Source organism: Neophocaena asiaeorientalis, unplaced genomic scaffold, assembly GCF_003031525.2.
Source record: "Neophocaena asiaeorientalis asiaeorientalis breed wild unplaced genomic scaffold, Neophocaena_asiaeorientalis_V1.1 scaffold134, whole genome shotgun sequence".
Classification (NCBI taxonomy): domain Eukaryota; kingdom Metazoa; phylum Chordata; class Mammalia; order Artiodactyla; family Phocoenidae; genus Neophocaena; species Neophocaena asiaeorientalis.
Genome location: NW_020185339.1, coordinates 27,848,062 through 27,874,046, shown reverse-complemented (window position 1 = coordinate 27,874,046; position 25,985 = coordinate 27,848,062). Strand labels below are relative to the sequence as shown.

General features: G+C 39.6%; 1 protein-coding gene across 3 annotated transcripts in view; it reads left to right on the top strand.

The window, feature by feature from the left end:
* Positions 1 to 25,985, top strand: part of DIP2B (DIP2 acetate--CoA ligase B (putative)) — a 235,873-nt gene that overhangs the window by 88,193 nt on the left and 121,695 nt on the right. The window lies entirely within an intron of this gene.

Genomic DNA, 25,985 nt, shown 5'->3' with positions numbered 1-25,985 from the left:
CGCTTTGTTTCAAGTATGAGATGCTGGAACATGAGCAACCTTCTCTGCCACCTTATTAATTAATATTAGAGCACAGAAGCAAATGTCATCCTAAGCTTGAATCTGAACCATGATATCTTTTGCTCTTTTCCCTTTGATCTGATTCTCACACCTGTAAAGATAGTGTTTACCTCAAGGGATTTTGTGAGAATTAATTCAGGTTTAATTTTTAAGTGATGAGGCCTCTAAATGAAAAAACCTCCTTTTTTATTTGGCTGATGTTTAGACCAATTTTATTTATTTATTTATTTTTTTGCAGTACACGGGCCTCTCACTGTTGTGGCCTCTCCCGTTGCGGAGCACAGGCTCCAGACGTGCAGGCTCAGCGGCCATGGCTCACAGGCCTAGCCTCTCCGCGGCATGTGGGATCTTCCCGGACTGGGGCACGAACCCATGTCCCCTGCATCGGCAGGCAGACTCCCAACCACTGCGCCACCAGGGAAGCCCTAGACCAATTTTAGAACTTAGTAGAGTTTTCTTTAATTATATGAAGTAAACTCAGTGTATGTTAACGTGAAGCTTGGTACATATATTACCTCGTCACATGTATTACCTCGTGATATAGATTAAGATTCATATACTCAATCATTATAAGGCTTTATGGTAAGTGTGAAGCAGTTTAGTGATTGGATTATTGATCTAAGAACTCAACATTAATTGTCAAATAGGAAAAGGACATTAGAAATATTAAAATAATGTATTTAAAAAGTTGAGCCCAGCTCAAATGTAACATAGGTATTTATAGTTTGATATGTGATAAAGTGTTTTGTCTATCTTGGTCTTATATCAACTTAGGTATTTTGCTGTTTTTATTTGCCTGACTGGTTTTTAGATTATCTGGTTTATTTTAACAATGGTAAAATAACTTAATGGTGTCAGCCCTGGGTGTCTTAAAGGGTTTGTCTTTCAGAATTGGTGACCCACCTTTCAGCTTTTTTGGGGGAAGGGGGAGCCGCACTGCGCGGCTTGCAGGATCTTAGTTCCCTGACCAGGTATCAAACCCGGCCCTGGCAGTGAAAATGCCAAGTCCTAACCACTGAACCTCCAGGAAATTCCCCCACCTTTCAGCTTTTAGCTGTCATTCAATTCTTTTAGTTTACTTTGACATTTTTCTCTTATTGAGAGGGAGGAGCTCTACTTTGAATAACTTGATATGTTAAAAAAATTATTTTATTAGTACCATTAAGTTACACTGGCCGCATAAATTATCACAGAGCTTGGGTTCAAGGTCTAAAAGGATTAACACTTTGGCAGCTGTTGGGTCTAATGAGACTAAAACCATGCCGACTCTGGAAACGCAGGTTAGCAAGCTAGTGGTGCACACAGCTAGTAGGTTTCCTGTCCCTTTGTGTACTGGTAAATATATTTAGAACTGGAGAGTGAACTGGTAAGTTTTTTTTTTTTTAACGTTATTTATTTATTTTTGGCCGTGTTAGGTCTTTGTTGCTATGTGCGCGCTTTCTCTAATTGTGGCGAGTGGGGGCTACTCTTCGTTGCAGTGCGTGGGCTCCTCATTGAGGTGGCTTCCCTTGTTGTGGAGCACGGGCTCTAGGTGCGTGGGCTTTAGTAGTTGTGGCATGTGGGCTCAGTAGTTGTGGCTCATGGGCTCTAGAGTGTAGGCTCAGTAGTTGTGGCGCACAGGCTTCATTGCTCCGCGGCATGTGGGATCTTCCCAGACCAGGTTTCGAACCCGTTTCCCCTGCATTGGCAGGTGGATTCTTAACCACTGTGCCACCAGGGAAGTTCCGACTGGTAAGGTTTTATTAACAGGAAGCTTCAAGTGAACCAAGATTATACTTAATGTGGCCATTGAGGAGAATACTACATCCATGTCTCTCAAGTATAGTTTTTTCTTTCTTTGTGACAATTAAATGTATTAACCAAAAGTCTGTGTATTGATTTACATTATAAAATAAGCCATTTATTCACAAAAGAAAAATCTCCAGATGGACTAAAGTAAAACTGAGAAAAGAAATAAGTGGCTCTGGCACATGGTCTCCTGGGAATGTATTGAAGGGCTCCTCCCTTCTCCCCCTTTACTCTCAACCTTCCTTCTTCCACCCTCAAGGTGGGATTTCTTTGTGCCTTTGTGATCTCATAACTCCAGGTCAACTTCTCGAACATGGTTTTTTTCCTTCTGTGTTTTTTAGGCATTTACAGTGTTCCGTAAAGCTGAGTAATTCTATAGCACATTGCCAATAGGTGCTGCCATCTTATACACAGTATTCCAGCCTGATAGCTCCATGGCTTTAAGCCTTTGGTTCATGTAAGAAGAATCTAATGTCATTTATCAATGCTTTATATAACTTAGTATATAAAAGAAGACCTTTGGCAGGGATAGAGTTTGTTTTAGAAATATAAAAGAATCATAAGTAGAAATGAAAAAGGGAGAAATTGGGAGAGGGTCTTAAAGACAAAGTTTTGACCATATGAGTTGGATTGTGTCTGTTTTGCATGGTGGTAAAACAGGTTAACAAAAGCCATATATATATAGATAGTTGAGGATGATCATTACTATGCATAGCCAGTCTGGGGCTAATTGAATCTTAGAGCTTTGACTGTGTCCAAGACCAGGAGACTTTCAGAGTGTTGACCTGGTTCGGATGATCCTGAAAAACACAGTTTCCAGTTGGCACTAAAGTACACTGAAGATTCACTACCTAAGGAGTTCAGTAACCCAAGGTATTTAGAGAAATATGATTTGCATGTTTTAAAAATAGCTATGACTTGTCTCAGTTTTATTTCTTTGAAACTTGGTTATTTTTACTTTTTATGCTAGAATAGGTAATATTTGCTTTAAATATAGTCAGATATTTATACAAGATCAGTAAAAATTTCCACTAACTTCTTTTAAAAATTATCTAAGCTAGTTTTTTCCTTATATATTTAAAAACTCACATATTTCTCCAGTCTTTGTGAATCCTTCTATTAATTTGCCCTTTAGGCAAACTAGCATATACACACAGAGAGGTACTCTGTATGGAGGGGCTCCACTATACAAAGTTTTCGGCACATTGTTTTTCACTTAGTTACTCTCAGAGCACTTTCCATATCAACATATATCGATTTACTTCATTTTTTTTAAAGGCCTGCATAGGGCATATTGGAATGGGAAATCCATCATTTATTTGACAGCATAACTTATTAAATCACTATAAAAGTTATTTTAATTTAAGCACAGGTGGTTAAAAATCTGGCATCTAATTTTTAAAAAAATTTTTATTGGAGTATAGTGTATTTACAATGTTGTGTTAGTATCAGGTGTACAGCAAAGTGAATCAGTTATACATATACATATATCCACTCTTTTTTTTTAGATTCTTTTCCCATATAGGCCATTGAATAGAGTTCCCGGTGCTATACAGCAGGTTCTTATTAGTTATCTGTTTTATATATAGTGATGTGTATATGTCAGTACCAATCTCCCAATTTATCTCGCCCCACCAATCCCCTGGTAACCACAAGTTTGTTTTCTACATCTGTGACTCTACTTCTGTTTTGTAAATAAGTTTATTTGTACCTGGCATCTAATATTGAAATGTCTGGATTCTTTGTCAGCAGTATGGAATTTCATATAAATGAGTTTTTAATTTATCCATTCTCCTCAGAGTTTGCAGACAGAAGCTCCCTCACTATTCTGCTTACTCTAGAGAGGGAGAAGGTTAAAAGTGAGAATGTTATCTTAATATAACAATATTAGGTAGTGCTGTGGCCTCCTGTTTCTGGAGGAGTATGATTAATAAATGAGCATCTCTTCTTTGAGTCAGCGGGCAGCACTGGGATGCCTGATGACTGAGGGCATCTGAGAGGAGGGAGGTCAGAAGAACTCGCCCTGGAATCAGGGAGCAGGGCTCTCAGACCTCTCCTGCGCAGTCCTGGACTTTGTCAGAATAGCATGAATGATGAATGCTGACTCCTGTTTAGCTGAAACAGTAGGATGCTTTAATAATATTTTAGAGCTTCTCTTTTATAGTTATCTTTTCAGTCTCCTTTTGAATATAAAGTTATATTAAAGTGAATGGTCACATTTAAGGGAGAAGGTTACAAATGAACAGTAAGGTTCTTTGGATGGTTTTACTCATTGGTTTAGTTGTTTTCAGCCCTTCAGAGTTTTCTTTATCACATTTGGCAAGTATATTTTTCTACCTCCCACTGGCATGAAGTGAGCGCTCTTGTAGAACATGGTCATACTTAATTCTGTCAGGTTGGGTCCAAAGCAGCCATGTGACTGACTGATGTTAAGATGCAGAAATAACTTAAGTAATTTCTAAATATGAGTTTGGTTTATTTTCCTTTCTTTAATGCCATCAAGTTATCCACACCTACCTATCTCTGCATTAATGAGCAAAGGACTTTTTCTTTTTTCTTTAAAGGAGGGACAAACTGGGAATCCTGATGATTTACTGGGTAAATCACTTAAGGTAATGATAATGGTAGTGTCATGGGAACAGTGGATATAACTTGCAACACAAGTTGTACTCCTCTTGAACAGAATTTTGTTAAGTAGCCTTAATCCTGGCCTTAAACTCTTCAGGAGAATCTTAACACAAGTTCTTCTGTCATCCTGCCTCCCATCCCTCACACACATACCTTTCTTCTCCATGCCCATTCCCACCACACATCCTCCCCTTCTTAGAGACTTTTGGAACATATTATTTTACCTGGCTTTTCACCGGCTTCTTATTGCTCTAAAATGTATCCTTGTCCAGCTCCAGATTCTCCGTGAATGCCACCACTTTACCTCTCTGGTCACCCATAAGTGGGTAATTCTACAAGGCATCCTGCTTTCCTTTTCTCCTTTGGCTACTGAGAATAAAAATACCTGCTTTTCCTTTTTTATCCTTTCCTTCAGATGCAGCTTTGATGATAATGATATGATCCTTTACTAACAACTTTCAAAAGGTTTTCAGATTTATTACTTTCCTTTGCTCACACATGCACACACACAAATTACTGTGAGGAAGGTAAGTTGGATATTTACATCCCTATTTTGCAGATGAGGACACTAACAGAAGGCTGGAAATGACTGGCTTAAAGTCACATAACTAGTTAAGAATAGAACCAGATCACTTCATTTTATTCCAGAACCAATGCTTTTTACACCATACTATACTGTCTACTTTGTATATTTAAAAAGTTTTTTCCTAAACAAAAATAGTTCCTTTTTGTGAGAGGAATTCTTTTTTTAACCCATGTTTATAGCAGCAGCATCATTATTATTTTTTAACATCTTTATTGGAGTATAATTGCTTTACAATGTTGTGTTAGTTTCTGCGGTATAACAAAGTGATTCAGCTATATGCATTCATGTATCCCCATATCCCCTCCCTCTTGCGTCTCCCTCCCACCCTCCCTATCCCACCCCTCTAGGTGGTCACAAAGCACTGAGCTGATCTCCCTGTGCTATGCAGCTGCTTCCCACTAGCTAACTATTTTACATTTAGTAGTGTGTATATGTCAGTGCTACTCTCTCACGTCGTCCCAGCTAACCCTTCCCCATCCCCATGTCCTCAAATCCATTCTCTATGTCTGTGTCTTTATTCCTGTCCTGCTCCTAGGTTCATCAGAACCATTTTTTTTTAGGGTCCATATATGTGTGTTAGCATATGGTATTTGTTTTGCTCTTTCTGACTTACTTCACTCTGCAGGACAGACTCTAGGTCCATCCACCTCACTACAAATATCTCAATTTCGTTTCTTTTTAAAGCTGAATAATATTCCACTGTTTATATGTGCCACATCTTCTTTATCTATTCATCTGTCGATGAATACTTAGGTTGCTTCCATGTCCCGGCTATTGTAAATAGTGCTGCAGTGAACATTGTGACATGACTGTTTTTGATATTTTTCTTTCTCAAGAATGCTTTGGCTATTCGGGGTCTTTTGTGTTTCCATACAAATTGTGAAATTTTTTTGTTCTAGTTCTGTGAAAAATGCCAGAGGTAGTTTGTTAGGGATTGCATTGAACCTGTAGATTGCTTTAAGTAGTATAGTCATTTTCACAATGTTGATTCTTGCAATCCAAGAACATGGTATATCTCTCCATCTGTTTGTATCATCTTTAATTTCTTTCATCAATGTCTTATAGTTTTCTCCGTAAGGTCTTTTGCCTCCTTAGGTAGGTTTATTCCTAGGTATTTTATTCTTTTGGTTGCAGTGGTAAGTGGGAGTGTCTCCTTAATTTCTCTTTCAGGGTTTTCATCATTAGTGTATAGGAATGCAAGAGATTTCTGTACATTAATTTTGTATCCTGCAACTTTACCAAATTCATTGATTAGCTCTAGTAGTTTTCTGGTAGCATCTTTAGGATTCTCTATGTATAGTATCATGTCATCTGCAAACAGTGACAGTTTTACTTCTTCCTTTCTGAGTTGGATTCCTTTTATTTCTTTTTCTTCTCTGATTGCTGTGACTAAAACTTCCAAAACTATGTTGAATAATAGTGGTGAGAGTGGGCGACCTTGTCTTGTTCCTCATCTTAGAGGAAATGCTTTCAGTTTTTCACCATTGAGAGCAATGTTGGCTGTGGGTTTGTCATATATGGCCTTTATTATGTTGAGGTAGGTTCCCTTTGTGCCTACTTTCTAGAGCGTTTTTATCATAAATGGGTGTTCAATTTTGTCAGAAGCTTTTTCTGCATCTGTTGAGATTATCATATGGTTTTTATCCTTCAGTTTGTTAATATGGTGTATCACATCGATTGATTTGCGTATATTGAAGAATCCTTGCATTCCTGGGAAAAACCCCACATGATCATGGTGTATGATCCTTTTAATGTGCTGTTGGATTCTGTTTGCTAGTAATTTGTTGAGGAGTTTTGCATCTGTGTTCATCAGTGCTATTGGCCTGTAGTTTTATTTTTTTGTGACATCTTTGTCTGGTTTTCGTATCAGGGTGATGGTGGCCTCATAGAATGAGTTTGGGAGTGTTCTTCCCTCTGTTGTATTTTGGAAGAGATTTAGAAGGATAGGTGTTAGCTCTTCTCTAAATGTTTGATGGAATTCACCTGTGAAGCCATCTCATCCTGGGCTTTTGTTTGTTGAAAGATTTTTAATCACATTGTCAATTTCAGTGCTTGTGATTGGTCTGTTTATATTTTCTATTTCTTCCCGGTTTAGCCTTCGAATGTTGTGCTTTTTTAAGAATTTGTCCATTTCTTCCAGGTTGTCCGTTTTATTGGCATATAGTTGCTTGTGGTAATCTCTCATGATCCTTTGTATTTTTCATTGCTAATTCTGTTGATTTGGGTCTTCTCCATTTTTTTCTTGATGAGTCTAGCTAGTGGTTTATCAATTTTGTTTATCTTCTCAAAGAACCAGCTTTTACTTTTATTGATCTTAGCTATTGTTTTCTTCATTTCTTTTTCATTTATATCTGATCTGATCTTTATGATTTTTTTCCTTCTGCTAACTTTGGGGTTTTTTTGTTCTTCTTTCTCTAATTGCTTTAGGTGTAAGTTTAGGTTGTTTATTTGAGATGTTTCATGAGGTAGGATTGTATTGCTGTAAACTTCCCTCTTAGAACTGCTTTTCTGCACCCCATAAGTTTTGCATCATCATGTTTTCATTGTCATTTATTTCTAGGTTTTTTTTGATTTCCTGTTTGATTTCTTCAGTGGTCTCTTGGTTATTTAGTAGCTTATTGTTTAGCCTCCATGTGTTTGTATTTTTTACAATTTTTTTTCCTGTAATTGATATCTAGTCTCATAGTGTTGCGGTTGGAAAAGATACGTGATATGATTTCCATTTTCTTAAATTTACCAAGGCTTGATTTGTGACCCAGGATATGGTCTATCCTCAAGAATGTTCTATGAGCACTTGAGAAGAAAGTGTATTCTGTTGTTTTTGGATAGAATGTCCTATAAATATCAATTAAGTCCATCTTGTTTAATGTGTCATTTAAAGCTTGTGTTTCCTTATTCTGTCTGGATGATCTGTCCATTGGTGTAAGTGCGGTGTTAAAGTCCTCCACTATTATTGTGTTATGGTTGATTTCCCCTTTTATGGCTGTTTACATTTGCCTTATGTATTGATGTGCTCCTATGTTGGGTGCATAAATATTTACAATTGTTATATCTTCTTCTTGGATTGATCCCTTGATCATTATGTGGTGTCCTTCCTTACCTCTTGTAACAGTCTTTATTTTAAAGTGTTTTTTTTTTTTTTTTTTGCTGTACACGGGCCTCTCACTTTTGCGGCCTCTCCCTTTGCAGAGCAAAGGCTCCAGACGCGCAGGCTCAGCAGCCATGGCTCACGGGCCCAGACGCTCCGCGGCATGTGGGATCCTCCCAGACCGAGACACAAACCTAATGTTGTCCCAGAGGTCTCTGAGACTGTCCTCAATTCTTTTCATTCTTTTTTCTTTATTCTGCTCTCTAGCAGTTATTTCCACCATTTTATCTTCCAGGTCACTTATCTGTTCTTCTGTGTCAGTTATTCTGCTATGGATTCCTTCTAGAGTACTTTTAATTTCATTTATTGTGTTGTTCATCACTGTTTGTTTGCTGTCTAATTCTTCTAGATCCTTGTTAAAGGTTTCTTGTGTTTTCTCCATTCTGTTTCTGAGATTTTGGATCATCTTTGGTATAATTACTGTGAATTCTTTTTCACGTAGGTTGCCTATTTCATCTTCATTTATTTGGTCTTGTAGGTTTTTACCTTGCTCCTTCGTCTATAACATTTTTTTTTGTCGTTTCATTCTTTTTTTTTGGGGGGGTGGGTGGGGCCTGAGGCATCCAGCACTGGAGTTTGCAGGCAGTTGGATAGAGCTGGGTCTTGGTGCTGAGATGAGCACCTCTGGGGAGACCTCACTCCAATTAATATTCCCTGGGGTCTGAGGTTCTCTGTTAGTCCAGTGGTTTGGACTCGGAGCTCCCACCACAGGAGATTAGGCCCAACCTCCGGCCTGGGAACCAAGATCCCACAAGCCGGTCGCTGGCGGTTCCTCCCATCCCCTAGGTGTCTGTGGTACCCCACTGGTGCCTGGTAGGTGCCCTAGTTGTGCGGAGATGCAAATTCCGCGTCCTCCTAGTCCACCATCTTGACTCCGCCCTTACTAGAGGAATTCTTGGTGAACATCTTTTTTGCTGGTTATATAATATTGTAAAATAGTTTTTTAAACTGTTAACAGTCACTGTAAAAATAACATTGACTGCACAAATTTTTGTTATTCTTTTGGGTAGATTCCTAGAAGTAGTATTGGGTCGAAATATGAATGTTTTACAAACTTGTGAACACTGCACAACTGTTTCCCCTGAAAGGATGTTCTGATTTCATTGTTTCTTCATATTAACCAGATAGCCATATAATATAACAGAAAGCTTGACAGAGCGTAATTATAGCCTTTGCCTAGGGAGACTGGAGTCACTGGTTGTTATTTATTAGTTTAACTGTTATCATCAACACCATTTCTATAAAAATGGCCTGTTTTCTGTGATGGCAGTAGGAGATTTTGAGATTATGATCTTTCGTATTGTTTTGCTCTTTTCCTGATCATGTAATTTATGACAACAGTTCTGTAAGGACATCCGTATTTACATTCACATTCAACTGCTTCCATTTCCTGCAGCTCAACTGAACAGGAAAAAAAATTGAAATATTGGGAACCTTTGTTTTTAATTAGTAAGCCACCTCAAATGGCTGGGAGATGGTGTCAGTTTATAGAACCAGAAAGAGCAATTTTCATGATGGTTAGTAGTTAACATTTACTTACTCAGGTTAGTAAATAAATACAAGTAAATTCAGGAGTGGTATATGTTTGAATTAAATACATCTCTGCCCTTCAGTTTTGTACATATGACCAGGATAGTTACTTTAGACATCTTTTTTTTTTTTTTTTCTGTGGTACGCGGGCCTCTCACTGTTGTGGCCTCTCCTGTTGCGGAGCACAGGCTCAGCTGCCATGGCTCACGGGCCTAGCCGCTCCGCAGCATGTGGGATCTTCCCGGACCGGGGCACGAACCCGTGTCCCCTGCATCGGCAGGCGGACTCTCAACCGCTGCGCCACCAGGGAAGCCCTAGACATCTTTTGATGTTTCAAATGATTTCCAAAACCTCCCTTTGGTTCCTACTAGCTAGTACCTGATGAGGACAAATTATTTTCTTAAGAATTTACTGTTTTAGTTATTAGCAGTATTAATACTAGAATATGTTGATTGCTATTTTCCACAGAAAAGCTGTTGTTGTAGTATGAATAAGTGTGGGTGTAAATAACACTTTACAAATGAGAAAAACAAATCTCTCTCTTGTGAGTCCCAAACTAGATGTGCTTCCTGTGTGGGGGCAGCAGCCTGATAGTAGGGTGGGGAAAGTCTACTCTCTGGAAGCACAGGCTGTAACAGGCCTGACAGAGGAGTGAGGAGGTGGGACCCTGAAAGCCTGGCCTGGCATTAGCTGCCCATGGGCTCTCTTCTTTCCCCCACTGGATAGTTCAGGAGAATATTCACTTACCTGTTCAGATAACCATTTTAATTGATTAGTTTTTAAATCAGTGGGTTACTTTAAAAATATTTCTGTAAAATCTGGATACTCCTATTTATCTTTTTTAACCCCTTCAGAAAAGTTTTTTCCAAAGATGATTGAGTGTTTTGGAGAAGCCTGATATTTGCTTCTAGTGTTGTGTTAAAGCTTGAAACATGTTCATATTTCTCAATTCATTGATTTGCATAGCTGTTTCCTCTTCCCGGAAGATTCCTACCAGAAGGCTCTTCTCAAGATGTCTGTATGACTAACTCCTCCCTCAGGTTTTGCTCAAATCTCACATTCTCAAATGAGTTCTGCCTGATCGCCCTATTTAATGCTACAGCCTGATGAACATCCCCCCATACTCTGCTCTCCTTCTTATAAATTTTTCTTTTTCCAAAGCATTTTCCACCTTCTAACGTTCTATATAATGTATCCACCTGTTATGTTTATAGTTTACTGTCTATCTCTTCCCTCAGATCTAAGCTCCACAAGGGAATCTTTGTCTGCTCTGGCACACTCCAAGCACCTAGACCAGTGCCTGACTCCTAGCAGGCCATCAGCACTGGCTGAATGAGAGATTAGTAACACATACTTATGTATGTGCATGCTTATGTATGTTTATGTGGACAGTACAAGATGTGTGGAACAGGCTGACCAGGGGAGCCTTTTAACTTAAAAGTATGTTTGCTTTTCATGTTTTATATATTTTATGATTTATACATTGTGTTTTTACATCTTAGCCAGGAATTAAACCCAAGCATCTGGCTCCAGATTTGGGACACTAACCAGTATGCCACATTGCCTCACAGTAGGATGTTTTTGTTGGCCTTTGTAATGTTTCTATGCATTCTTACTACACCTTGCTTCCTATTTAACCTGTTACTTTTATTCTAGCACTTAAATATTACCCTGTCTCATCCCCAGTCTCTAAAGAGCCCAAATCTGTTTGCATATGATTTTGTTCTAGGCACCATCTTCACCCCTGTGTTTTCTGGTCTGTCTTCTCCTGGTTCCACAGTTACTGATCCTATTATATAAGTCAACATAATGATCCTGTGATCAGAGAGCAAAAGTTCTCTCACTCTTGTTATTAGCCACTCAGGGCTGGATCACAAAGGAGCTTTTGGAGTTCTGGAAATCCCCCTTGTCAGCCTTGAGCAGGTTCATATGTTTCAAATTTAAAGCTTGTATATTAATTTACTAAAGTAGTTTCCATCTTCCCTTCTAGGAATCTATAGAAAGAAATGAGGTAGAAATAGAGCAGCAATTTGCACACTCACAAATGGTATGGTAGTATCAAAGTTTATGTAACTTAATACATACATTATTCAGCAATATAATTGGTATCTAAGTTAAAATTCAGTATTTAATATTTGCAGCAACTATTTTTCTCAAGCAAATAAACAAGTGATGTCAATTTAAAGAGGCAATAGACAAGACTGACAAGATCATGCCTTTTTATAAATTAGCAAAGAATATAGTGTTGCCTTTGATATGTCCAGGTCTGAAAAGAGGACTAGGCAGGGTGGAGGAACCAGGAGAAGAGAACATCACAGTCCAAGAAATGAGCACTTAGTTTTGTCTTCATCTGAAGACTGCCTAGTCTAATAAAAAGCAAGCAGTTGGGAATTGGGTCTTTCAAAAGAGGCTCAAGTGGTTCAGTGACATTAGCCTGGAAAGGAAAGGGGAGAGCTATGACTTGGCTTGCCATTTTAGTGGTGAGGAAGATCAGTGGCTGTCTTTCAGATTTTTAAGCTAGTTGGTCACCTGAAGTGATTGAAGCTTGGTCTCATTTTTCTGCCAAGATAGGACCCAGTGGAGGTCTTTTCTCAGGAACTGCTCAAGGATAAATCCACAGTGATGATAAAGCCATGGACTGGTTCCAGGCTTTGGCTTGCTGAATTAGAAGAACACTTTGGGGAAATGTTGACCTTGGCACTGACCAGAGCACCAAATTCCTTTCTCTGTATTGTTTTGCATCTCATGCAAGCTCCTGATGGATTGTATTCTCCCAGGTAGTGATAGTGTACTGAATTCTCTGCGAAATACAGAATAAGCTTTTGAAAGAATTAAGTGCAGATGAGTTAGGCAATAATTATTTATAGTACAAAAAGATTTACTCCATGAATGCTTTAAATAGCAGATTCCCAAATGCTCCTAAATATGATTGATTATATACATTTTTTGAGAAACAAATGTGTTAAATATAACAAGGAGGTCTGTTGGCAGTATGCAAACATACACCCAACCTCAGCCCATTTCCTTATGAACTAACATTATAAAGTGGCAGTATATATATATATTACATGCACAGTATATATATAATACAAGTAAATGGCACAGTAGACTATTTTTTATATCCGGCCTTTAAAAAAAGTTACCTTTTATTGATTTGTATTGTATTGTTGACATACGAAGTGGTCTGTAGGATAGCAGTTCTTTGACATGTTTATAACTTACTTTATGGTCTAGTATGTGGTCAGTTTTCATAAATGTTCTATTTGTTTAAAAAGAATGTATATCAATTAGAATTCCACAAGAGATTTAAGCTGAGTGGCTCTTCTCAGTTTTCTCAAGTATGGTACATAGCTGGTATCATTTGAGGTGCACAGGAGATAAGGCATCCATTGTATATAATGAGTAGAAAGAAATAAACATGATGAACTGCTAAAGGCATTATAAAGTGACTTAGAGGTTTATATACACATACCCACCAGTGTAGTCTATTTTCTAGATGATAGTATATTTTGAATAGCCGTGATTTGATTTATTACATTTTAGATGCAATGAGGTGGTTTATTTTTATTTTTTTAATTTATTTTATTTTTGGCTGCATTGGGTCTTCATTGCTGCACACGGGCTTTTTCTAGTGGCGATGAGCGGGGGCTACTCTTCTTTGCGGTGCACGGACTTCTCATTGCGGTGGCTTCTCTTTGTTGCGGAGCATGGGCTCTAGGTGCGTGGGCTTCAGTAGTTGTGGCTCGTGGGCTTTAGAGCGCAGGCTCGGTAGTTGTGGCGCACTGGCTTAGTTGCTCCACGGCATGTGAGATCTTCCCGGGCCAGGGCTCGAACCCGTGTCCCCTGCGTTGGCAGGTGGATTCTTAACAACTGCACTGCCAGGGAAGCCCCACAGTGAGGTTTTTTTAAAGCTTCATTGAGGTATAATTCACATGCCACATAATTTACCCATTTAAAGTATGTAATTCAGTGTTTTTTAGTAAGTTCAGTGTTGTGCAACCATCATTACAATCTAGTTTTAAAATACTTTCATCACCCCCAAAGGAAACCCCATACCCATCAGCTGTCACTTTCCATCCACTCCACCCCTTCTACTTTCTACCTCTATGGACTTGACTCTTCTGGACATTTCATGTAAATGGAATCATACAAAATTCAGTCTTTTGTGACTGGCTTCTTTCACTTAACATAATGTTTTCAAGGCCATCCATGTTGTAACATGTACCAGTACTTCATTCCTTTTTATTGCTGGATAATATTCTGGGTTTGGACATACCATATTTTGTTTATCCATTCGTCAGTTGTTGGACATTTGAATTGTTTCTACTGTTTGGTTGTGAATAATGCTATCAACATGCATGTGTTAATTTTTGTGTGAATGTATGGTTTCATCCAGGGAAGTGTTTTTAGCTGATCTCCAACATAAATATCACTCATCGCAAAAAGGCATACAACCCACCTAGAACCCTTTCATTTGAAATTTGTTCTGAGATTTTGGTGTTTGGTGGCAGGGGCAGAGTGGGTGGAGAGGGGAAGTAACATTTATTGATTGTCTACTCTGAACTAAGCACACTGCTAGGAGCTCTGTGTACATTCCCAATCCTGTTAACAGTCCTGTGAGACAAGTACAGGTTTTCTCATTTTACAGATGGAAAAAACAAGGACCCAGGAAACTTAAGTAATTTGTCCAAAGAGACAAAGCTGATAAGTGATGAGCTAGGCTTACAACCTAGATCTGTTTGACTTTTGGAGCATCACACAGACATGGAATATCCAAAAACATTTAAACATTAAAAACAATTTTTTTAATGATAATCTCATTACTTCTTTTCATCACATCAGGTCTTTCCAATGATTTATCTTTCTTCCTTTACTTGACAGCTTTTTTTTTTCAGTAGTAGCTATATGCTTATTGCTCTATGTCTATTAGCTATATATTAGGTAGTTTTAAAATCTTTTGGCTAAGGTGAGGGGTTTTTGTTCAAACACAGTCTTATACTGAAGCATGATTGAGTGTTATCAGTAAAAGCAGAGTTGCTCTTGTTGAAGCTCAGAGAATTTCCTGGATTACTAATGGCTCTGGTATAGCAAGCTCTTAGTCTGAAAACATCATTCCTCAAACAGCTTGCTTATTTCCAGGCTGTAGTCCTTCAACAGTTGGCAAATTGGTAATTGGAATTTGTGTTCAAGCATCTATTTTTAACTGGGAGTTTATTTAGGTAATATTTTGATGGGGAGCTCAGCATATCAAATGATTGCTGTTTTAACTTTAAGAATAAAAATAAACACAAGCACAGTGTAGAAATGCCATCCTGATTGTGCTAAAAACCTTTCATGGAAACGGCATCTATCAGAAATATTTAACACGCACAGTGTATTGATGCGCCCAGTTCAAGACTCTTAATGTGTGTTCTTAGATAATTTTACAAAGGGTTGCTGTGCAATATTTTGATTTCAGCTAAGTAAACCAGATTTACTTTATAAGAATTCAGCCTGGATCAAAATCACATTTACATAAAACTGGTTGTGAAAAAAGATTTATCAAGAGGATTAACAGTGAGAAGTTTATGAGGGTATGTCTCACCTATGTAACAGTTAAATTAGCTTTTAACAGTTTTAGTGCCATGGTTTGTGCTTCTGGTGGGGACACAAGTAGCAGCAATTATGTGCTGCCACAGACTGGAAATCACTTCATTTACTATATATTTGTCGAATTATGGGTTTAACTGTATGGAACAGAGATACCAAATAACAGGTACTTAAACCCAATAGAAGTTGATTTCCGTGTTATGTAATAGCCTGCACTAATGTGGCCACTCTGCTCCGTGAGGTCGTCAGTCTCTGGGCTCTTTCTGTCCTGAACTTCACCATCCTTGGATCTGGCCGTCAGCCCGTGTCCAAGATGACTGCTCACCACAATCCCATTTCAGCTGTCAGGAAGGGAGAAAAAGGGAGGACGTGCTTTTTCCCTTAAAGAGCAGGACCTGGAAGTTGCACACATTCTTTCTGTCTGGACCACATTGGCCAGAACTTAGTTATTAGACCACACCTAGCTGTGAGGGGACTGCGAAATGTGGTTTTTATCCTGAGGGTTGTTTTACCCAGCTAAAAATTCTCTTCTGGAGAAGAAAAGAAGAGTTGGTGGGGGCACTTGTCTGTCTTTAAACTCCTTTGCACACAAACTGCTTATGCTTGGCTTTTGTTTCTTTTATACTTGGTTTTTTGTACTGTTTCCTCACCTTTCATGTTCTGTTAAAATATCAAAATTGCATTCTGAAAAAACTACATTGCAAAAACACTTCAAATGGGAAAGGTAATAAGGAAATAGTATTTCAAATTCACAATGACAAAATATATATATTTTTTTAAATTTTATTTATTTTATTTATTTATTTTTGGCTGCATATTTATTTATGTTTGTTGCTGTGCGTGGGGTTTCTCTGGTTGGGGCGAGCGGGGGCTACTCTTCGTTGCAGTGCACGGGCTTCTCATTGCAGTGGCTTCTCTTGTTGCGGAGCACAGGCTCTAGGTGCGCAGGCTTCAGTAATTGTGGCACATGGGCTCAGTAGTTGTGGTGCACGGGCTTAGTTGCTCCGCGGCATATGGGATCTTCCTGGACCAGGGCTCAAACCCGTGTCCCCTGCATTGGCAGGCGGATTCTTAACCACTGCACCACCAGGGAAGTGTCGACAAAATATTTTGAATGAAAGAATTTTAATAGTAAAGTTTTAAAAATAATTCTAAGTATACAGCTACTAATTGAACAAATCCAACTTTCGGTTATTTCTAGCTTTTATTCTAGAATAGTAGCTTTTCTCATTACTTACACTACTGTTTTTATGATGAATGTTTATCCTGCTTAATATTCACATTTCCATGTACTGACAGCTCTCAAAGTTTATTTTTGTAATATTATATTCAGACATGTAGCAAGCAGTGTCTTGTTTTGGGGGGGTGATGAGGGTAGGGCAAGAATGGTGTACTGGGTATTTTGTTGTTATTGAGGGTAAGTGTCAGTAGTGGTGTTTTTTTCCTTTTAATTCCTAATTTTGATTGTGATTAGTACCTCGAGTGAAGTACAGGAAATATCTGTTCAGACTCTGAAGTATTATTCCTCGCATTGTTGTCTTGGCTATTTTAGGAAGGAATTTGTTGTTGTTTTTTTCTCCAAGTGAAACAGCGGGAAAGAAGTAGATTTTCTAGGTAATGGTATTGGAGATTTAAATATCTCCAGGGAAACAAGAGACACACACATTACAGAAAGAAAGAAACCATTCTTTGTCAGCCAAACCGAAAAAGTTACAGCTCCTAAACACTGGTGAATGGTGTATACAAAATTACAAGTCATTTGTAAAAATCCTTAAGCCGTTTATCCCATTTCTTTCTTTCACTCTACTTTTTTCTTTACCTGCTAAGGATATTATCTCCTGGGCCAGTGAAAAGCCACGGGCAGCTTTCTGTTACCAGTTGTGTAGCTGCAAGATCATTTTTATTCCTTTTGCTTTTGCTCAGGGAGCCTCTATTCCTGAGAGTATTATTAACATTTAACATTTATTCTTTTTGCTGAGGCTGCATTGAGAGGTGTGGATTGTTTTTATTTAATCTTTAAAAATAGTGACCACCAGCTACTTCTTTTAAATTTTGCCATGGTAAAAAGAGGAACCGGCAGCAGCATCTAGCCATCTTTTATGGAAGTCTGATTCAGGATGGACCCCGTTGGATTTAGGAACTCCTTTTTCCTCTTCTGATAGCTTTATCCTCTCCCTTCCTCTAGTAACCCATCCTCAGTTGCTCTTTCACCAGACCTGATCCCCTTCTCAGTTTCTACCAATTCCCACAAAGCTGCTCCCTGCACCAGCAATTGTCTCTTCATTTATAGACTCTGCCCCTGCCCCCCAGGCCTTTTAGGAGGAAATGCCAAAGAACATTTCAATTTCTAGTGTTTCTTCTACAACATAAACTAATCTTTAGTCTTCCTTATCACTTTTTTCATGGTTTTTGTCTTTAATCGTTTTTTGTGTGTTTTGGTTGTTGTTTTTTGTTGTTGTTTTTTGGTGTTTAGTAGGTTCAAAGTGAGAAATGAAAAACAGGTATGGGGGGTGGGAAAGGAGAATTAGCCTAGCAGGGAACCTTTATATACCTTCCTGATCTCCCTTCTCTAATTCCTTTTGGTACTCTCTCCTTTTGGAATCCTATTATTTCTTCTGGAGGGTGACGTATTCTGCTATCTCAAGGTGAATTGAGTGCTTTCCCCATAGAAACTTTAAAAAGTTATAGAAGTTAGGTTGATAGTATTACAAATCATTTATTCAACGAGTATTTATTATTGATTGATTGTTAATAAATACTTGCTAGCCTGGGTCCCATCATCCTCCTTCCCTTCCATTCCCCTTTCTTGTTAAAACCCAGCTCTCAGTTATTCAGACCATCAGCCTTCTCCCAGAGGTTACTGGAGAAAATCACAAACCTGGAAATTGGTGCCACTAAAAGTTCCTTTTCTCCTCTCTCCCTGGACTCTCGTCAGTGCCTGACACACTCTCATTTCTTTAGTTAACCCCCTCTGCCATTAGAGTAGCAGATGTTATTAAGTGCTAGGAACTAAGAACTTTGCACGTATTATCGCTTTAATCCTCACAAAGTGTATTCTATTATCTTTGTTTTATAGTTGAGGAAATTGAGGCTTAGAGAGATTAACTTTTTTCAGACACAACTGGCAGAGCTGGGACTACACACTATATCACCTTCAGAGCATGTGCCTCCTATTCTTTTTTTTTAACACGTTTATTGGAGTATAATTGCTTTACAGTGGTGTGTTAGTTCCTGCTTTACCTCCTATTCTTATAGTGGCAACTCAATATCTTTACCAAAACCCTCTCTTCCAGCTCTTTGGTCCCTCTCAGCAAAGAGCCTTAGCAAGGCAGTGTTGAGTAGTGGTTAAGAGCTTGGACCCTGGAGCCAGACCGTCTAGTTTGAAGCTGGCTCTCTCACAGTATTGTGTCCTGTGAAGGTAACTTAATCTCCCTGTGCCTCACTTTGTCACCTGAAAACTGGGACTAATAATAATACCACTTATGGGATTGTTTTGAAGATTAAGTGAGTTAACACATGTGAATGTTTGTTTGTTTATTTATTTATTTGGTTGGTTGTGCCGGGTCTTAGTTGCAACAGGTGGGCTCCTTAGTTGTGGCTTGCTGGCTCCTTAGTTGCAGCACATGGGCTCCTTTAGTTGCAGCAGGCGGGCTCCTTAGTTGTGGCATGCAAACTCTTAGTTGTGGCATGCATGTGTGATATAGTTCCCTGGCCAGGGATCGACCCCGGGTCCCCTGAATTGGGAACGTGGAGTCTTAACCACTGCGCTACCAGGGAAGTCCCTACATGGTGAATGTTTTGATGAATGGTACCTGGCGTGAGGTAAGTACTAAATGAAAGTAGGGGGAAAAATAGATCAAAAACCTTTACTCTGATTCCTATGCAGAAAGAAATTTAGAGGTCATCTGACCAGAGTCCCTTTGTCTTCTGCCCCCCATCCCACCCCCGCCCCCAGGGCTCCCTCAGCAACTGTACTGCCTTATCCATCCTTATCTCCTTTCTCCGAGAAAGGGATATCATTAAAGTCCCACAGCACTTCCAGTCTTTCATGCATCCTGACAGACACAGAAAATGATAATATTTGCTCAGTACAGTGGGATTAAAAAGGCTGTTTGCCTGCGTGAGGTGACTGCTCCAGGGTTCCCAGCTTCTCTAAGCTCCGCCAGGCAGCCCAAGGGCTGAGGATAAACGGTTCCACACCCAGGAAGCACTCACAGATCAAGGACACAGACCACATTCCCAGCATAGGTTGACCCATGAGGTACCCCTACCCCCAGCTCTGGATCTTATTCCGTCTAATCTTTTCAGGAACTTCAGCCCTTGTCAGTTGCCTTGTTCCCTGGCTATGTTTCATCATGTTACTCTCCTGCTTAAAGCCCTTCAAAGGCTTTCTCTCTCATTTATAATGAAATCCCTAAACCTTTGCATGGTCTCCAGGACCCTGCAGGATCTGGGCCCCTGCTGCCTCCCCTACCTCATCTCACCCCAGTGGCCGCGCTGGCTTTCAGCTGTGCTCCCTCCCAGACGTGTCCCCCTCAAGGTCTTCTCAGGGGATGTGCTTAGCACTACTGCAGGCCCACTGCCCCTGCCCCCAGCTTCTGTGTCGTTTTCAAAATATTTAAATGTATTCATTTTTTTTTTAAGGTCTCAGCTTAAACGTCACCCACTTCCTCAGAACAGCCTTACCCAGCTAGCTGCCCAGAAACTGCCTGCAGGTTTGGGCTGAGCAACGTGCCTGCTGACGTCTGTCAGAGCCCTCTCAGCCCCTGGACAACTTCTGTGCAGCCCTTATCAAACTTGTATTTAAGTCATTCATTACATGATTGTCATTATAAGGATATCTCTGTGCTGGAAAACTCATGACCATGACTATAAATTTTGGGACCAAGTCCATCCTCTTCTGTTCTGTACCTCTAAAGTAGTGCTTTGCAGGTAGCAAGTTTTTAGTTTTTGTTGGTTGAATCAGTGTTTCACCCTCTTTCTAATAGCTCTTTCTCTATAATACATAAATTTGTCCATCTTCAAGAGAAAGAAAAGAAGACTCATTCTCCTTGACTCTGTAGCCTTCTGTAGATACTGCCCCATATCTTGTTCACTTTATAACAAAACATATTGAAAGAAAAAAATCTGTTACTCTCATATTACCACTTATCTACGCTTTAGTACTGTAAATAATCTGTCTTCTTCCTCAAGTTCCTTTAAAACTGTTCTTAACTGGGCCACTGGTGATCTAGCTGCCAAATCTAGCTGGTGCTTTTCGATTCTGATTTTACATTTGTGACAGTGTACATTCATCATCTCCTTCTCGCTTTCCCTCTCCCTCTTCTCTCCTCCGTCCCCCTGTGCCCTCCTGGTCTCCCTGCTGTGTCCCAGTGTCATCTCTTTTAACTCTGCCCATTCTTTAAATGTTAGTTTTCTCTAGGATTTCTTTTCTGGCCTTCTTCTCTTTTCACACTGTACTCCCTCTGATGATATCATTCACACCCAAGCTTTCAGCTCCCACCTTCTACAGTGATGGAGAGAATGTATATATCTTTCCCAGAGCTCATCTGTCCTATTGCCTACTGGATACCTTCCCTTGGTTTTTTTTTTTTCTTTGCGGTACGCGGGCCTCTCACTGTTGTGGCCTCTCCCGTTGCGGAGCACAGGCTCCGGACGTGCAGGCTCAGCGGCCATGGCTCATGGGCCCAGCCGCTCCATGGCATGTGGGATCTTCCCGGACCGGGGCACAAACCCGTGTCCCCTGCATCGGCAGGCGGACTCTCAACCACTGCGCCACCAGGGAAGCCCCTTCCCTTGGTTTTTGCCTTGTCACACATAGCAGTGCCAGGCAAGTGGCATTCATCAAACATTGACCAAAAGCAGCCTTAGAGCTCATCTGATCCTTATTTCTACATATATGGAAACCGAGGCCCAGAGAAGTGGGTGCCCAGGATCAGAGACCTGGTTTGGAGCAAAACAGAGAAGAAAACATAAGTCTTCTGACACCTGGAATCTGAGATCAAACAAGTTGCTTATTTTGTGATCCACATACTACAACAGTGGTGGTATTCTCCCTACTTATATTTTTCCCTGAGCATCTTTGGTTTCCAGAGCAGTATGAACTGGCTACCAACAAAATTCTTCCTGTGTTTAAAATTTTTTCACTTTATTTCTGTACTTGAGAGAGGACATACTTAGATTTTCGATTCATTGTTAATTTCATCTGCACCATTGACAAAGAATGCCTGGCACCATGCACTGTTCAATTCAGATTCGATGAATGGTATAGATGTCATTACATATTGCCTAGTTTAAAAAAATTATTCTGATCGATGCTAGAATAAAGGCAGAGTAATTGCATATACCTAGCTGTCCTTGTAAGAAATGGTTTTCTAATTTTCTGAGGAAAATTAAAGATAAAAATCAGGGAAAAAAAGAAGCTGTAAAGAAAATTACTTTTTTTCTTTTTCTTTTTTTTTTTTCCCCATTCCCCACCCGCCCGAGTCATTTGCAGTTTTAGCCCTAAATTAAAACTACAACATCCATAGTCAGATGCATGTAATCCTGTTTTGTGCATAATGGCACTGTTTTATTTACAGACATTTATATATATTTATTTGAACTAATCTGCTCGTTTCTGGTTTAGATGTTCGTTCTTCCTCTTTGATATGTTTTCCTTCTTTTAGACTCTTAGCACCCAAAGTCACTAACTTCACTGGCTCCTACTGCTAAGGATCTAGAACTGTGCCATGATGTGTCTTTAGAGACAATGCACTCTCTCCTCTTTTAAATTTTTTTTTTTTTTTAAAGGGAACCTACCAACCCAGAATTTTCTAAATAACCCTTTTAAGGATAAAGTTTATGTTAGGACTTATGGGTGGGACTGGGGCTGGAGTGGTGTCAAATACAACTAGTCGAGTGTGTGCTACGTGCCAGGAACTTTTGCATGTATTCTCTCATTCAAGACTCATCATAAGCCCTCAAGGTAGGAGTTATTCCAATTTTACCTATTATGAAACTGAGGCAGAGTTGTTCAGTAACTTGTCCAGGAGCCAGTAAATGGCAGATTGAGGGTCCAAACCCAGGTCCAGGTCTGCCTGATGCTAAACCCTGTGCTTTTTCTACTGGCTGAACCATCTCAGGGATTCCTCCTGTCCTGGTTAAACATTCAGGTCATTTGTATAGCAGATCTCTTATTTGCAGACATAGTTTTTCTAATGGACACATGAACATACCTTTTGCATTAGATGAATTAGTTTAGCCAGCTGCCTGATGATGTAGTAGACTTAGAGTTTGGTTTCTCCGTGTGTTTCAAGTGTTTTTACTCTGTTGCTTTTTATTCGTTTGAACTTGCTTGGTGCCTTAGGTGAAATACCATCTGTAAGAATTCATATATATTTGACCTAGAAAACAGAATGGTGCAGCCAAAGCAATTCTATGGTTTGAGTTTTGGGAGAAAGCAGTCTGGGCTTACTCTCAGGTTCTTGATGTGGAAAATGTCTAGTTATTGTCCTAAATGAGGTGAGAGGACATCTACAGAGAATGGAAATTTGAATGTCTTGAAGTTAAATTTTCTTGAAAATCTTTTGTAAGATTAGCAAAGTTAAAAGAAGAGAAGACCGTAGCTTTTATAGGCTGCCAGTTGAATACTTTAGAATCACTGATTTTTTCCAAAAGAAAAATTAGATAAAATAAAAGTTCTCATCTTTCAGCAGATTGAAGTATTTTAACAGAGGTTTACTTCTGCTAGACTATGAAAATATTGTATCTTTTCACCCTCCTTTCAACATAAGATTAGTCCTATCTATGTGCAGAAAGAAACTTCAGAGAGTTTTAAAAGTAATTCAAGGTTTCAAATTCTTTGGAGTCCTCTTAGCCCCTTTTAGTTCAGATAAGAGAAGAAAACTGGCTAGGAAAAGACAAAGGCCAAAATGCCTCTAAATATGGCTTAAGGGGTAAGGCCATTGTTTTCGGTGATGATGAGCCTTTATTTTGTATGTTTGTGAACCTTTATATATCACCTCTGGAAGGAGGATATTTGGAGGATCCGTGGCTGGTACATGTAATTCATTGAATGGAATTGTCATTGTAAGGAGAACATGGTAAAATTTAATGATCGATAACTTTCTTTGTCTTCTAGCCCATGTCTCCTGGATATGATCCAAATCCTCTGCCCTTTTCAGTTTTGCTAAGACTGACCCCATTCACATTCTCAGCTATATTTTGGCTCTTTCTCTCTATGTGTGTATTTATATTCCTAACATACGAATAGCCATAAACCCCAGTCCGACTCCCCATCTCCAGTCATAGCCAACATGTCCCACCTTCCTGGTCTAACATTTACATGTAGAGGATAGAATAGGATTTAGATACAGGTATAGATTTAAAGGTGATGACTCTAGAACTTTTTCTTCTCCGTCTCTCATTTCTTTCCCTCCTAATTACTCCTTAACAAAACAGAGAGGCCACATTCTCCCTTAGCTGAGTATTTAGTAATGATGTGTAATCACTTCTTGCTGACTGTTTTTTAATGCACTTGGACATTTTCTACAGTTGGCTGTCTCATTTAAAAAATGGCTAAAAGAGACAATTCACCCAGAGCCCTGTTGCAGGCAGGGTGGTAGTGGTGGTGCTGCTGGTGTTTAATGCCTTCTTGAAAGTCATCTATATTTTGGGGTGAGTCATAAAAATTGTTTGTCCCATGCTGTTCATTTTATGAACAATAGGTTAGTTTTATACTTTTATTGTGTCTGATTTGGGGGCCACTTACAAATGAACAATGGACAAAGAACAATATGACCAAAGACCCAGATTCTAGTCTAGCCGTGTATCCTTAAAAAAGATATTTATCTTTTCATGTCTCAGTTTCTTGTTCTGTCATAAAGGTCATGCCTTTTCTGTATATTGAAGAGGAGTTTTTGGCAGATTAAATGAATTGTCAGAATATTTTGAAAATCTAGAATGGTGGCTGCATTATATAGAGGCATTTAAGGAAGGGGGAAGTAAATTGATGACCCATGAGATTATATAAGCCCTAAACTTCAAGCCTCTGAGGATCCCATGTTGATGCTCCCCTTTGGCTGGACCTGCAGGAGCAGCGGTAGGGCCGGTGTCCTGCCCTGTTCGCGGGAGACTGAATTTACAGCTCTCATATCTGCCTGTTGCTCCAAGCATGCCACTCTCTTTCACAGCTGAGGGTTTGAGAAATAGTGTCTTCACCCTCAGTGTCTCTCTGTCTGAAGTCATCCTTCAAGACCCCACCCAAGAGCAACTTCTGTGAAGTCTTCCCAATGTTTCTGAAGCTGAATTTGGAGCTTCTCTCTGAAAATGAATGTAGTGTAGTGTTTAAGAGGAGGCGCCCTGGAGCCAGGTCTGCCTGGGTTCAGTTCTTGACCATAGCACTTAATAGGTATGACTGTGGGCAAGTTGCTTAAACTTCCTGTGCCTCACTACCCTCATCCTATAACATGGGAATGATGATAATGTCACCTGATAAGACTGCTGTGAGGCTCTTCAACAGAGACTGATACATAGTAAGCCCTTGATAAGTGTTGTTGTTTACTTATTTATTCTTACTGAATATTATAATTATCTTTTATCACCGTTACTTCCTTCATACTTACATAAGACTTTGTACATAATCTCTAATGTAGCACTTGTCACGTTTATTGTAGTTATTTTTTTAGACCTGAAACTTCTTGAAAACATGGATACTATTTTATTCATCTTTGCTTAACACTCTGTGTGTCATCCATTCAGTGCTCAAAAATGTTTTTTTGTGGCATCTTCCAAATCCCCCCAGCCATTGCCCCCTCTGACTGAATAGGTGTGACTTTGAGGCAGAGCTGCCGTGGCACGTACCTTTTTATTTCCTTCGGAGCAGAAAGAGTTTATGGCTAGAGCTGTAATCCTTGCTCTCAACAAGCTGTAATCCTTGTCCAACACCATACTTACATCCGACTTGGTGACCCTCCAGAATTTCCCAGACCCTGTGTTTACTTAGCACCTAACTGCTCAGGGTGCTGCACAAGGTCATCTGTGAGAATTACTTAACATTGCCCTACTTCTCTCTGGGAGATGAGAATCATAAAGGAACTACCAAACACGGCCATACCCATGCAGCAGAGGAAAACTGGTAAAGCAATAAGTGACTGCGCCATTAGGAGTTCATGTCATAGCTCTGATAGTAGAAAGGCCAGACCCAGACCAATGTCACCACTCTGTAGAGCTTTCTTTCGGTACCCAAGTAGAGAGCACGACACTCCCTTCTGGGCCCCACGCTGCAGTTGGTGTGCACCTGTCCATGGCGCTTCATTGTGGAGTATTAGTGATGCTGTGTGCCTTGTCTCCTCTCTCTGAACATAGTTGCCTGCCCTTGCCCCACCCAGCCAGTAGCGTAGGCCTTCAGTAAATGTTTATGGCTATTGGAACTTTTGATATCCCAGAACCCACACTAAGTACTTTTATTTTTATATTTTTAATTTTTAAAATTTATTTTATTTATTTATTTTTGGCTATGTTGGGTCTTTGTTGCTGCGTGCAGGCTTTCTTTACTTGCGGCGAGTGGGGGCTACTCTTCGTTGTGGTGTGTGGGCTTCTTATTGCGGTGGCTTCTCTTGTTGCAGAGCACGGGCTCTAGGCACACAGGCTTCAGTAGTTGCAGCACGCAGGCTC